The 13,659-nt window shown below is 37.5% G+C and overlaps 1 non-coding gene across 1 annotated transcript; it reads right to left on the bottom strand.

The window, feature by feature from the left end:
* Positions 1 to 12,774: 12,774 nt before the first annotated feature.
* On the bottom strand, positions 12,775 to 12,878 carry LOC130950904 (small nucleolar RNA R71). The gene has a single exon (XR_009073766.1). It is a non-coding gene; the product is annotated as a small nucleolar RNA R71 (small nucleolar RNA).
* Positions 12,879 to 13,659: the final 781 nt, after the last annotated feature.

Here is a 13,659-nt window from a genome sequence, read left to right as displayed (position 1 = left end):
GGTAAAAAGGATCCAAGGCTTTGAGCATCAATGGATAGGAGGGCCTAAGGAAATTAAATCCAGGCCTAAGCGGCTAAATCAAGCTGTCCCTAACCATGTGCTTGTGTCATGAAGGTCCAAGTGAAAAGCTTGAGACTGAGTGGTTAAAGTCGTGATCCAAGGCAAAAGAGTGTGCTTAAGAGCTCTGGACACCACTAACTGGGGACTCTAGCAAAGCTAAGTCACAATCTGAAAAGGTTCACCCAGTTATATGTCTGTGGCATTTGTGTATCCGGTGGTAATACTGGAAAACAAAGTGCTTAGGGCCACGGCCAAGACTCATAAGTAGCTGTGTTCAAGAATCAACATGCTTAACTAGGAAAGTCAATAACACTATCCGAAATTCTAAGTTCCCCAGAGACGCCAATCCCTCTAAACTACAAAGAAAAAAGTGAGATGCCAAAACTGTTCAGAAGCAAAAAGCTACAAGTCCCGCTCATCTAATTATAATTAATATTCAGTGATATTTTGGAACTTATAGTATATTCTCTTCTTTTTATCCTATTTGATTTTCAGTTGCTTGGGGACAAGCAACAATTTAAGTTTGGTGTTGTGATGAGCGGATAATTTATACGCTTTTTGGCATTGTTTTTAGGTAGTTTTTAGTAAGTTTGAGCTACTTTTAGGGATGTTTTCATTAGTTTTTATGTTAAATTCACATTTCTGGACTTTACTATGAGTTTGTGTGTTTTTCTGTGATTTCAGGTAAATTCTGACTGAAATTGAGGGATTTGAGCAAAACTCTGAAAAAGGCTGACAAAAGGACTGCTGATGCTGTTAGATTCTGACCTCCCTGCACTCGAAATGGATTTTCTGGAGCTACAGAACTCTAAATGGCGCGCTCTCAACGGCGTTGGAAAGTAGACATCCAGAGCTTTCCAGCAATATATAATAGTTCATACTTTATTCGGAAATTGACGACGTAACTTGGCGTTGAACGCCAAGTACATGCTGCTGTCTGGAGTTAAACGCCAGAAAAACGTCATGATCCGGAGTTGAACGCCCAAAACACGTCATAACTTGAAGTTCAACTCCAAGAGAAGCCTCAGCTCGTGGATAGATCAAGCTCAGCCCAAGCACACACCAAGTGGGCCCCGGAAGTGGATTTATGCATCAATTACTTACTCATGTAAACCCTAGTAGCTAGTCTAGTATATATAGGACATTTATCTATTGTATTAGACATCTTTTGACAGTTTAATCTCCTGGATATTCGGTCACTTGATCAAGGAGAGGGTGGCCATTCGCCATGCCTGAACCTCTTTCACTATGTATTTTCAACGGTTGAGTTTCTGCACACCATAGATTAAGGGTGTGGAGCTCTGCTGTACCTCAAGTATTAATGAAATTCTATTTTCTTTTATTCAATTCCTCCTTTATTCTTATTCCACGATATTCATTCGTACCAAGAACATGTGAATGTGATGAGTTAGATAACCTCATATCATTCTCACTTATGAACGCGCGTGATTGACAACCACTTCCGTTCTACATGCAACCGAGCTTGAACGTATATCTCTTAGATTCCCCAACAGAATCTTCGTGGTATAAGCTAGATAGATGGCGGCATTTATAAGGATCCGGAAAGTCTCACCTGTCTGTGGTATTCGAGTAGGATCCTGGGAATCCGGAAAGTCTAACCTTGTCTGTGGTATTCGAGTAGGATTCGGTAATGAATGACTGTGACGTGCTTCAATCTTGCAAGTGCTGGGCGTTAGTGACAGACGCAAAAGAATCAAGGGATTCTATTCCAGTAGGCGCGGGAACCAACCAGTGATTAGCCGTACTGTGACAGAGTGCGTGAGCATTAGTTTTCACTGCGAGGATGGGATGTAGCCATCAACCATGGGTGATGCCTCCAGACGATTAGCCGTGTGAGTGACAGCCGCATAGGATCATTTTCCCGAGAGGATTGAAAGTAGCCACCGCTGATGGTGAACCCCTAAACAAAGCTTGCCATGGAAAGGAGTAAGAAGGATTGAGTTGAAGCAATAGGAGAGCAGGCGTCCTTGGGCCATACAGCATCTTCATATACTTAACTGAAATTCCTACCAATGAATCTACATAAGTATTCTATCCCCTTTATTATATATCATCTATTTTCTTATTATTAATTTTTGAAACCCATAACTTTTTAATCTGCCTAACTGAGATTTACAAGGTGACCATAGCTTGCTTCATACCAACAATCTCTGTGGGATCGACCCTTACTCACGTAAGGTTTATTACTTGGACGACCCAGTACACTTGCTGGTTAGTTGAACGGAGTTGTGAATTCAACCAGAGACACAATAGTTTTTGTGTACATACCAAAGAGCCAAAATCAAGTATCACAATTTCGTCCACCAAGTTTTTGACATTGTTGCCGGGGATTGTTCGAGTATGGACAACTGACGGTTCATCTTGTTGCTCAGATTAGGTAATTTTCTTTGCAAAAATCTTTTTTTTTCAAAATTTTTCTTTTATTTTTCGTTTTTCTAAACTTTATTTTCGAAAAAAATTAATAAAAATACAAAAAAATTAGAAAATCATAAAAATCAAAAATATTTTGTGTTTCTTGTTTGAATCTTGTGTTAATTTTTAAGTTTGGTGTCAATTGCATGCTTTAAAAATCTTTTCTTGCAATTTTCAAAAAAAAAATCCATGCATTCATAGTGTTCTTCATGATCTTCAAGTTGTTCTTGATAAGTCCACTTGTTTGATCTTGATGATTTCTTGTTATGTGTTGTTTGTTGTTTTTCTTGTGCACTTGTGCATTCATATTTTCCATGCATTAAAGATTTCTAAATTTGGTGTCTTGCATGTTTTCTTTGCATCAAAAATTTTTCAAAATTATGTTCTTGATGTTCATCATGATCTTCAAAGTGTTCTTGGTGTTCATCTTGACATTCATAGCATTCTTGCATGCATTCATTGTTTTGATCTAAAAATTTCATGCATTGAGTATTTTTGTTGTTTTTCTCTCTCATAATTAAAAATTCAAAAATCAAAAAGATATCTTTTCCTATTTCCCTCCAAAATTTCGAAATTTTGGGATTGACTTGGTCAAAAATTTTCAAAATTAGTTGTTTCTTACAAGTCAAGTCAAAATTTCAATTTTAAAAATCTTATCTTTTCAAAATCTTTTTCAAAAATTATACCTTTTCATTTTTTTATTATTTTCGAAAATTTTAAAAAATTATTTTCAAAAATCTTTTCTTATCTTTATATCATATTTTCAAAAATTAGCTAACAATTAATGTGATTGATTCAAAATTTGAAGTTTGTTACTTTCTGTTAAGAAAGGTTCAATCTTTAAAGTTCTAGAATCTATCTTGTAGTTTTTCTGTTAGTTAAGTCTTTTTAAAAAATTAAATCTTTTTCAAAATATCTTTTTCTTAAAACTTATTTTTATCTTTATCTTATCTTTTTCAAAAATTTATCTTTTCAAATTTGATTTCAAAATCTTATCTAACTTCCTATCTTCTTATCTTTTTCAAAATTTGATTTCAAATCTTTTTCAATCAACTAACTAACTTGTTGTTTGTTTCTATCTTTTTCAAAACCACCTAACCACTTTCCCTCTCTAATTTTCGAAAATTCTCCCTCTCTTTTCAAAAATTCTTTTTGTTTATATTTAATTTAATTATATTTTGTCTTTGATTTCGAAAATACTAACCTCTTTTTCAAAAATTATTTTTGAAATTCTCCTTCTCTTTTTCTTCTATTTAATTATTTAATTACTAACACTTCTCTTCACCTCTCTTCATCCAAAAATCCGAATCCCATCTCCATTCTTCTAACCCCTTTTTCTTCTACTACATAAAGGAATCTCTATACTGTGACATAGAGGATTCTTTCTTTTCTTGTTTTCTTCTCTTTCATATGAGCAGGAACAAGGATAAAGGCACTCTTGTTGAAATTGATCCAGAACCTGAAAGGACTCTGAAGAGAAAATTAAGAGAAGCTAAATTAAATTATTCTAAAGGTAACCTTTCAGAAACATTAGAACAAGAGAAGAAGATGGCAGCCGAAAATAATAATAATGCAAGGAGAATGCTTGGTGACTTCACAAAGCCAACGTCCAAGTTTGATGGAAGAAGCATCTCCATTCCTGCCATTGGAGCCAATAACTTTGAGCTGAAACCTCAGCTAGTTGCTTTAATGCAACAAAACTGCAAGTTTTATGGACTTCCATCTGAAGATCCTTACCAGTTTTTAACTGAGTTCTTGCAGATCTGTGAGACTGTAAAGACGAATGGAGTTGATCCTGAAGTCTACAGACTCATGCTTTTCCCTTTTGCTGTAAGAGACAGAGCTAGAATATGGTTGGATTCACAACCCAAGGATAGCCTGGACTCATGGGATAAGCTGGTCACTGCCTTCTTGATAAATTCTTTCCTCCTCAAAAGCTGAGCAAGCTGAGAGTGGATGTTCAAACCTTCAAACAAAAAGATGGTGAATCCCTCTATGAAGCTTGGGAAAGATACAAGCAGCTGACCAAGAAATGTCCATCTGACATGTTCTTAGAATGGACCATATTAGATATATTCTATTATGGCCTCTCTGAATTTTCGAAAATGTCATTGGACCATTCTGCAGGTGGATCTATTCACCTGAAGAAAACGCCTGAAGAGGCTCAAGAACTCATTGACATGGTTGCAAACAACCAGTTCATGTATACATCTGAGAGGAATTCCGTGAATAATGGGGTACCTCAGAAAAAAGGAGTTCTTGAAATTGATGCTCTGAATGCCATATTGGCTCAGAACAAAATGTTGACTCAACAGGTCAACATAATCTCTCAAAATCCGAATGGACTGCAACATGCATCCAACAGTACTAGAGAGGCAGCTTCTGAAGAAGCTTATGATCCTGAGAACCCTGCCATGGCAGAGGTTAATTACATGGGTGAACCTTATGGAAACACCTATAACCCATCATGGAGAAATCATTCAAATTTCTCCTGGAAGGATCAACAAAAGCCTCAACAAGGCTTTAACAATGGTGGACGCAATAGGCTGAACAATAGTAAGCCACATCCATCATCTTCTCAGCAACAGACAGAGAACTCTGAACAAAACAATTCTAATTTAGCCAATATAGTCTCTGATCTGTCAAAGGCCACTTTCAGTTTCATGAATGAAACAAGATCCTCCATTAGAAATCTGGAGGCACAAGTGGGCCAGCTGAGTAAGAAAGTTATTGAAACTCCTCCCAGTATTCTCCCAAGCAATACAGAAGAAAATCCAAAAGGAGAGTGCAAGGCCATTGACATAGTCAATATGGCCGAATGCAAAAAGGAGGAGGAGGACGAAAATCCTAGTGAGGAAGACCCTGGGACGTTCCTCAAGCAAGAAGGAGTTTCCTATTAAGGATCCTGAGGAATCTGAGGCTCATCTAGAGACCATAGAGATTCCTTTAAATCTCCTTCTGCCATTCATGAGCTCTGAAGAATATTCATCCTCTGAAGAGAATGAAGATGTGACTGGAGAGCAAGTTGCTCAATACTTAGGAGCTATCATGAAACTGAATGCCAAGCTGCTTGGTAATGAGACTTGGGAAAGTGAACCTCCCTTGTTCATTAGTAAACTAGATACTTGGATTCAGAGAACTCTACCTCAAAAGAAACAAGATCCTGGCAAGTTCTTAATACCTTGCACCATTGGCACCATGAGCTTTGAAAAAGCTCTATGTGATCTTGGGTCAGGGATAAATCTTATGCCACTCTCTGTAATGGAGAAGCTGGGAATCATTGAGGTACAACCTGCCTTGTTCTCATTACAATTGGCAGATAAGTCCATAAGACAAGCTTATGGAATAGTGGAGGACATGCTAGTAAGGGTTGAAGGCCTTTACATCCCTACTGATTTCATAATCCTAGACACTAGGAAGGAAGATGATGAATGCATCATCCTAGGAAGACCTTTCCTAGCCACAGCAGGAGCTGTGATAGATGTCAACAGAGGTGAGTTAGTCCTTCAATTGAATGGGACTACCTTGTTTCAGGCACATGGCCATCCCTCTGTGACAAAAGAGAGTAAGCATGAAGAGCTTCTCTCAGTTCAGAGTCAAGAAGAGCCCACACAGTCAAACTCTAAGTTTGGTGTTGTGAAGCCACAACCAAACTCTAAGTTTGGTGTTCAAACCCCATATCCAAACTCTAAGTTTGGTGTTGGGACTACACTAAAATTGACCTGATCACCATGTGGCTCCATGAGAGCCACTGTCAAGCTATGACATTAAAGAAGCGCTGTTGGGAGACAACCCAATTTTATTTATCTAATTTTATTTTATTTTGTTTCTTGTTTATTTTTGTGTTTTATTAGGTACATGATCATGAGGAGTCACGAAAAAAATTAAAAAAAATTAAAAACAAAGTCAAAAACAGAAGAAAAAATTTTTCACCCTGGAGGCAGCGCAGACTGGCGTTCAACGCCAGTAAGGTGCATCTGGCCGGCGTTCAACACCAGAACAGAGCACCATTCTGGCACTGAACGCCCAAAACAAGCAACAACCTGGCGTTAAACGCCAGGATGGTGCACAGAGAGGACAAACTGGCGCTGAACGCCAGGAACAAGCATGAAACTGGCGTTCAACGCCAGAAACATGCATTACATGGGCGTTGAACGCCCAGAACATGCATCAATGGGCGTTTGAACGCCAGAATGATGCATGAAGGCATTTTACATGCCTATATGGTGAAGGAATGGTATTTGTTTTCACCTCAGGATCTGTGGACCCCACAAGATCCTCACCTCAGGAACCATGATCAAAGTATGAACCCGAATCCAAAGAACTATCTCACAATGGTTCGGGGGAAATACTTAGATTTCAGTCCGGAAAATGTGAGGTTGGCGTTTCACTTACCCATGATGCAAGGTGATGAACGCCCCTACACAAGAAGGGTCAACTTTAATCAAAGGTTGGACCAAGTCCTAATGGACATTTGTGTGGAAGGCTGGCGTTCAACGCCAGTATGGTGCATCTGGCCGGCGTTCAACGCCAGAACAGAGCACCATTCTGGCGCTGAACGCCAGAAACAAGCAACATTCTGGCGCTGAACGCCAGGAATGTGCCCAGAGAAGAAAAACTGGCGCTGAACGCCAGTAACAAGCATGAAACTGGCGTTCAACGCTAGAAACATGCTTTACATGGGCGTTGAACGCCCAGAATGTGCACCAATGGGCGTTTAAACGCCAGAATGGTGTGCCAAGGCATTTTACATGCCTATTTGGTGCAGGGATGGAATTCCTTGACACCTCAGGATCTATGAACCTCACAGGATCCCCACCTACCTCGCCCTCTCTCTCCATTCATGGTCTCCCTTCTATTTTTCATTCACCACTCACTCTTTCCCATACACCCCACCTACCTTTACAATTTAACTTCTCTTTCCCACCCAATCCCACCCATATAGCCGAATCCATCTCCCCTCACTCACCTCCATTTTCTTCTTCTTCTTCTTCTTCTTCTTCTCTTCTTTCTTCTCTTGCTCGAGGGCGAGCAATATTTTAAGTTTGGTGTGGTAAAAGCATAGCTTTTTTGCTTTTCCATTACCATTAATGGCACCTAAGGCCAGAGAAACCTCAAAGGGAAGACAAAAGCCTCCACCTCTGAGCCTTGGGAAATAGAAAAAAATATAAGCCGTCATAACTCAGTGGTAGAACATGTGGCTGTAAATCAAGATCCCTGAGATACCTCAGGGGATAAATTGTCCTCCACACAAATATTGGAAGCAACTAAGGAAGAAACACCAAAATCACTAGGAATCATCAACAGAAGCAAGGAGAGACATAGAGGAGCTCAAAGAGCACCATTGGACCTTCAAGAAGGTGCCAACCCTCACTCAGGTGGATTCATTCCTTGTTCTTTATTCTTTCTTTCGCTTTTCGGTTTTTAATATTGTATTTATGTTTGTGTCTTTATTTCATGATCATTAGTAGTAACCATGCCTTAAAGCTATGAATAAATTCCATTAATCCTTCACCTCTCTTTAAAAGAAAAATGTTTAATTCAAAAGAACAAGAAGTACATGAATTTCGAATTTATCCTTGAATTTAATTTAATTATATTGATGTGGTGACAATACTTTTGTTTTCTGAATGAATTGAACAGTGCATATGTCTTTTGATCTTGTTGTTTATGAATTTAAAATTGTTGGCTCTTGAAAGAATGATGAACAAAGAGAAATGTTATTGAGGATCTGAAAAATTGAAATTGATTCTTGAAGCAAGAAAAAGCAGTCAATAGCAAAAGCTTGCGAAAAAAAAGAGAAAAAAAATGGCAAAAAAAAATTAGAAAAAAAAAAAGAAGGAGCAGTAGAAAAAGCCAATAAGCCCTAAACCAAAAGGCAAGGGTAAAAGGATCCAAGGCTTTGAGCATCAATGGATAGGAGGGCCCAAGAAAATAAAATCCAGGCCTAAAGGCTAAATCAAGCTGTCCCTAACCATGTGCTTGTGTCATGAGGTCCAAGTAAAAAGCTTGAGACTAAGTGGTTAAAGTCGTGATCCAAGGCAAAAGAGTGTGCTTAAGAGCTCTGGACACCATAACTGGGGACTCTAGCAAAGCTGAGTCACAATCTGAACAGCTGTGTTCAATACTGGAAAGTCAACAATCACTAAGAATCAACAAGGAAAGTCAATAACACTATCCAAAATTCTAAGTTCCCAAAGAAACCAATCATTCAGAGCTTCAAAGGAAAAAGTGAGATGCCAAAACTGTTCAGAAGCAAAAAGCTACGAGTCCCGCTCATCTAATTATAATTAATATTCATTGATATTTTGGAATTTATAGTATATTCTCTTCTTTTTATCCTATTTGATTTTCAGTTGCTTGGGGACAAGCAACAATTTAAGTTTGGTGTTGTGATGAGCGGATAATTTATACGCTTTTTGGCATTGTTTTTAGGTAGTTTTTAGTAAGTTCAAGCTACTTTTAGGGATGTTTTCCTTAGTTTTTATGTTAAATTCACATTTCTGGACTTTACTATGAGTTTGTGTGTTTTTCTGTGATTTCAAGTAATTTCTGACTGAAATTGAGGGATTTGAGCAAAACTCTGAAAAAGGCTAACAAAAGGACTGCTGATGCTGTTGGATTCTGACCTCCCTGCATTCGAAATGGATTTTCTGAAGCTACAGAACTCCAATTGGCTTGCTCTCAACGGCGTTGGAAAGTAGACATCCAGGGCTTTCCAGAAATATATAATAATCCATACTTTATTCGGACATTGACGACGTAACTTGGCGTTGAACGCCAAGTTCATGCTGCTGTCTGGAGTTAAACGCCAGAAAAACGTCATGATCCGGAGTTGAACGCCCAAAACACGTCATAACTCGGAGTTCAACTCCAAGAGAAGCCTCAGCTCGTGGAATGATCAAGCTCAGCCCAAACATACACCAAGTGGGCCCCGGAAGTGGATTTATGCATCAATTACTTACTCATGTAAACCCTAGTAGCTAGTCTAGTATATATAGGACCTCTTACTATTGTATTAGACATCTTTGGTCTCAGTTTTGTTTTATTCTTCATCCTAAGAGGCTATTGATCACATTTAGGGGGCTGGCCATTCGGCCATGCCTGAACCTTTTACTTATGTATTTTCAACGGTGGAGTTTCTGCACACCATAGATTAAGGGTGTGGAGCTTTGCTGTACCTCAAGTATTAATGCAATTCTATTTTCTTTTATTCAAATTTCTCTTATTCTTATTCCAAGATATTCATTCGTACCCAAGAACATGATGAATGTGATGAGTAAATAACCCTCATTATCATTCTCACTGATGAACGCGCGTGATTGACAACCACTTACGTTCTACATGCAACAGAGCTTGAATGTGTATCTCTTAGATTCCCCAACAGAATCTTCGTGGTATAAGCTAGATAGATGGCGGCATTTATGAGGATCTGGAAAGTCTCACCTTGTCTGTGGTATTCCGAGTAGGATCCTGGGAATCCGGAAAGTCTAACCTTGTCTGTGGTATTCCGAGTAGGATTCCGGTAATGAATGACTGTGACGTGCTTCAGACTTGCAAGTGCTGGGCGTTAGTGACAAACGCAAAAGAATCAAGGGATTCTATTCCAGTAGGAGCAGGAACCAACCAGTGATTAGCCGTGCTGTGACAGAGTGCGTGAGCGTAGTTTTCACTGCGAGGATGGGATGTAGCCATCAACCATGGGTGATGCCTCCAGACGATTAGCCATGCGAGTGACAGCCGCAGAGGACCATTTTCCCGAGAGGATTGAAAGTAGCCACCGCTGATGGTGAACCCCTATACACAGCTTGCCATGGAAAGGAGTAAGAAGGATTGAGTTAAAGTAGTGGGAAGGCAGGCGTCCATGAGCCTTACAGCATCTTCATATACTTAACTGAAATTCCTACCAATGAATCTGCATAAGTATTTTATCCCTTTTTATTATTTCATCTATTTTCTTATTATTAATTTTCGAAACCCATGACTTTTTAATCTGCCTAACTGAGATTTACAAGGTGACCATAGCTTGCTTCATACCAACAATCTCTGTGGGATCGACCCTTACTCACGTAAGGTTTATTACTTGGACGACCCAGTACACTTGCTGGTTAGTTGAACAGAGTTGTGAATTAAACAAGAGACACAATAGTTTTTGTGTACATACCAAAGAGCCAATATTATTGATCACAATTTCGTCCACCAAGTTTTTGGCGCCGTTGCCGGGGATTGTTCGAGTATGGACAACTGACGGTTCATCTTGTTGCTCAGATTAGGTAATTTTCTTTGCAAAAATCTTTTTTTTCAAAATTTTTCTTTTATTTTTCGTTTTTCTAAACTTTATTTTCGAAAAAAATTAATAAAAATACAAAAAAATTAGAAAATCATAAAAATCAAAAATATTTTGTGTTTCTTGTTTGAATCTTGTGTTAATTTTTAAGTTTGGTGTCAATTGCATGCTTTAAAAATCTTTTCTTGCAATTTTCAAAAAAAAAAATCCATGCATTCATAGTGTTCTTCATGATCTTCAAGTTGTTCTTGATAAGTCCTCTTGTTTGATCTTGATGATTTCTTGTTATGTGTTGTTTGTTGTTTTTCTTGTGCACTTGTGCATTCATATTTTCCATGCATTAAAGATTTCTAAGTTTGGTGTCTTGCATGTTTTCTTTGCATCAAAAATTTTTCAAAATTATGTTCTTGATGTTCATCATGATCTTCAAAGTGTTCTTGGTGTTCATCTTGACATTCATAGCATTCTTGCATGCATTCATTGTTTTGATCTAAAAATTTCATGCATTGAGTATTTTTGTTGTTTTTCTCTCTCATAATTAAAAATTCAAAAATCAAAAAGATATCTTTTCCTTATTTCCCTCCAAAATTTCGAAATTTTGGGATTGACTTGGTCAAAAATTTTCAAAATTAGTTGTTTCTTACAAGTCAAGTCAAAATTTCAATTTTAAAAATCTTATCTTTTCAAAATCTTTTTCAAAAATTATACCTTTTTCATTTTTTTTATTATTTTTGAAAATTTTAAAAATTATTTTTCAAAAATCTTTTTCTTATCTTTATATCATATTTTCAAAAATTAGCTAACAATTAATGTGATTGATTCAAAAATTTGAAGTTTGTTACTTTCTTGTTAAGAAAGGTTCAATCTTTAAAGTTCTAGAATCTTATCTTGTAGTTTCTTGTTAGTTAAGTCTTTTTAAAAATTAAATCTTTTTCAAAATATCTTTTTCTTAAAACTTTTATTTTATCTTTATCTTATCTTTTTCAAAAATTTTATCTTTTTCAAAATTTGAATTCAAAATATCTTATCTAACTTCCTATCTTCTTATCTTTTTCAAAATTTGATTTCAAATCTTTTTCAATCAACTAACTAACTTGTTGTTTGTTTCTTATCTTTTTCAAAACCACCTAACCACTTTTCCCTCTCTAATTTTCGAAAATTCTCCCTCTCCTTTTCAAAAATTCTTTTTGTTTTAAATTTTAATTTTAATTATATTTTGTCTTTGATTTTCGAAAATTACTAACCTCTTTTTCAAAAATTATTTTTGAAATTCTCCTTCTCTTTTCTTCTTCTATTTAATTATTTAATTACTAACACTTCTCTTCACCTCTCTTCATCCAAAAATCCGAATCCCCATCTCCATTCTTCTAACCCCTTTCTTCTTCTACTAACATAAGGGAATCTCTATACTGTGACATAGAGGATTCCTCTTTCTTTTCTTGTTCTCTTCTCCTTCATATGAGCAGGAACAGGGAAAAAGGCACTCTTGTTGAAATTGATCCAGAACCTGAAAGGACTCTGAAGAGAAAATTAAGAGAAGCTAAATTACAACAATCCAGAAGCAACCTTTTAGAAATTTTCGAACAAGAGAAGGAGATGGCAGCCGAAAATAATAATAATAATGCAAGGAGAATGCTTGGTGACTTCACAAAGCCAACGTCCAAGTTTGATGGAAGAAGCATCTCCATTCCTGCCATTGGAGCCAACAACTTTGAGCTGAAACCTCAGCTAGTTGCATTAATGCAACAAAACTGCAAGTTTTATGGACTTCCATCTGAAGATCCTTATCAGTTCTTAACTGAGTTATTGCAGATCTGTGAGACTGTAAACACGAATGGAGTTGATCCTGAAGTCTACAGACTCATGCTTTTCCCTTTTGCTGTAAGAGACAGAGCTAGAATCTGGTTGGATTCACAACCTAAGGATAGCCTGGACTCCTGGGATAAGCTGGCACTGCCTTCTTGGATAAATTCTTTCCTCCTCAAAAGCTGAGCAAGCTGAGAGTGGATGTTCAAACCTTCAAACAAAAAGATGGTGAATCCCTCTATGAAGCTTGGGAAAGATACAAGCAGTTGACCAAGAGATGTCCATCTGACATGTTTTCAGAATGGACCATATTAGATATATTCTATTATGGTCTCTCTGAATTTTCGAAAATGTCATTGGATCATTCTGCAGGTGGATCTATTCACCTGAAAAAAACACCTGAAGAGGCTCAAGAGCTCATTGACATGGTTGCAAATAACCAGTTCATGTACACCTCTGAGAGGAATTCCGTGAACAATGGGATACCTCAGAAGAAAGGAGTTCTTGAAATTGACACTCTGAATGCCATATTGGCTCAGAACAAAGTGTTGACTCAACAAGTCAACATGATCTCTCAAAATCTGAATGGATTGCAACATGCATCCAACAGTACTAGAGAGGCAGTTTCTGAAGAAGCTTATGATCCTAAGAACCCTGCCATGGCAGAGGTTAATTACATGGGTGAACCTTATGGAAACACCTATAACTCATCATGGAGAAATCATCCAAATTTCTCATGGAAGGATCAACAAAAACCTCAACAAGGTTTTAACAATGGTGGACGCAACAGGCTGGGCAATAGCAAGCCATATCCATCATCTTCTCAGCAACAGACAAAGAATTCTGAACAAAACACTTCTAATTTAGCCAATGTAGTCTCTGATCTGTCAAAGGCCACTTTCAGTTTCATGAATGAAACAAGATCCTCCATTAGAAATTTGGAGGCACAAGTGTGCCAGCTGAGTAAGAAAGTCATTGAAACTCCTCCCAGTATTCTTCCAAGCAATACAGAAGAGAATCCAAAAGGAGAGTGCAAAGCCATTGACATAGTCAAAGTGGCCGAATGCACAAGG

The sequence above is a fragment of the Arachis stenosperma genome, chromosome 1 (genome assembly GCF_014773155.1).
Source record: "Arachis stenosperma cultivar V10309 chromosome 1, arast.V10309.gnm1.PFL2, whole genome shotgun sequence".
Lineage (NCBI taxonomy): Eukaryota > Viridiplantae > Streptophyta > Magnoliopsida > Fabales > Fabaceae > Arachis > Arachis stenosperma.
Note: the sequence above shows the minus strand (reverse complement) of the source record. Positions and strands in the feature narration are given on the sequence as shown.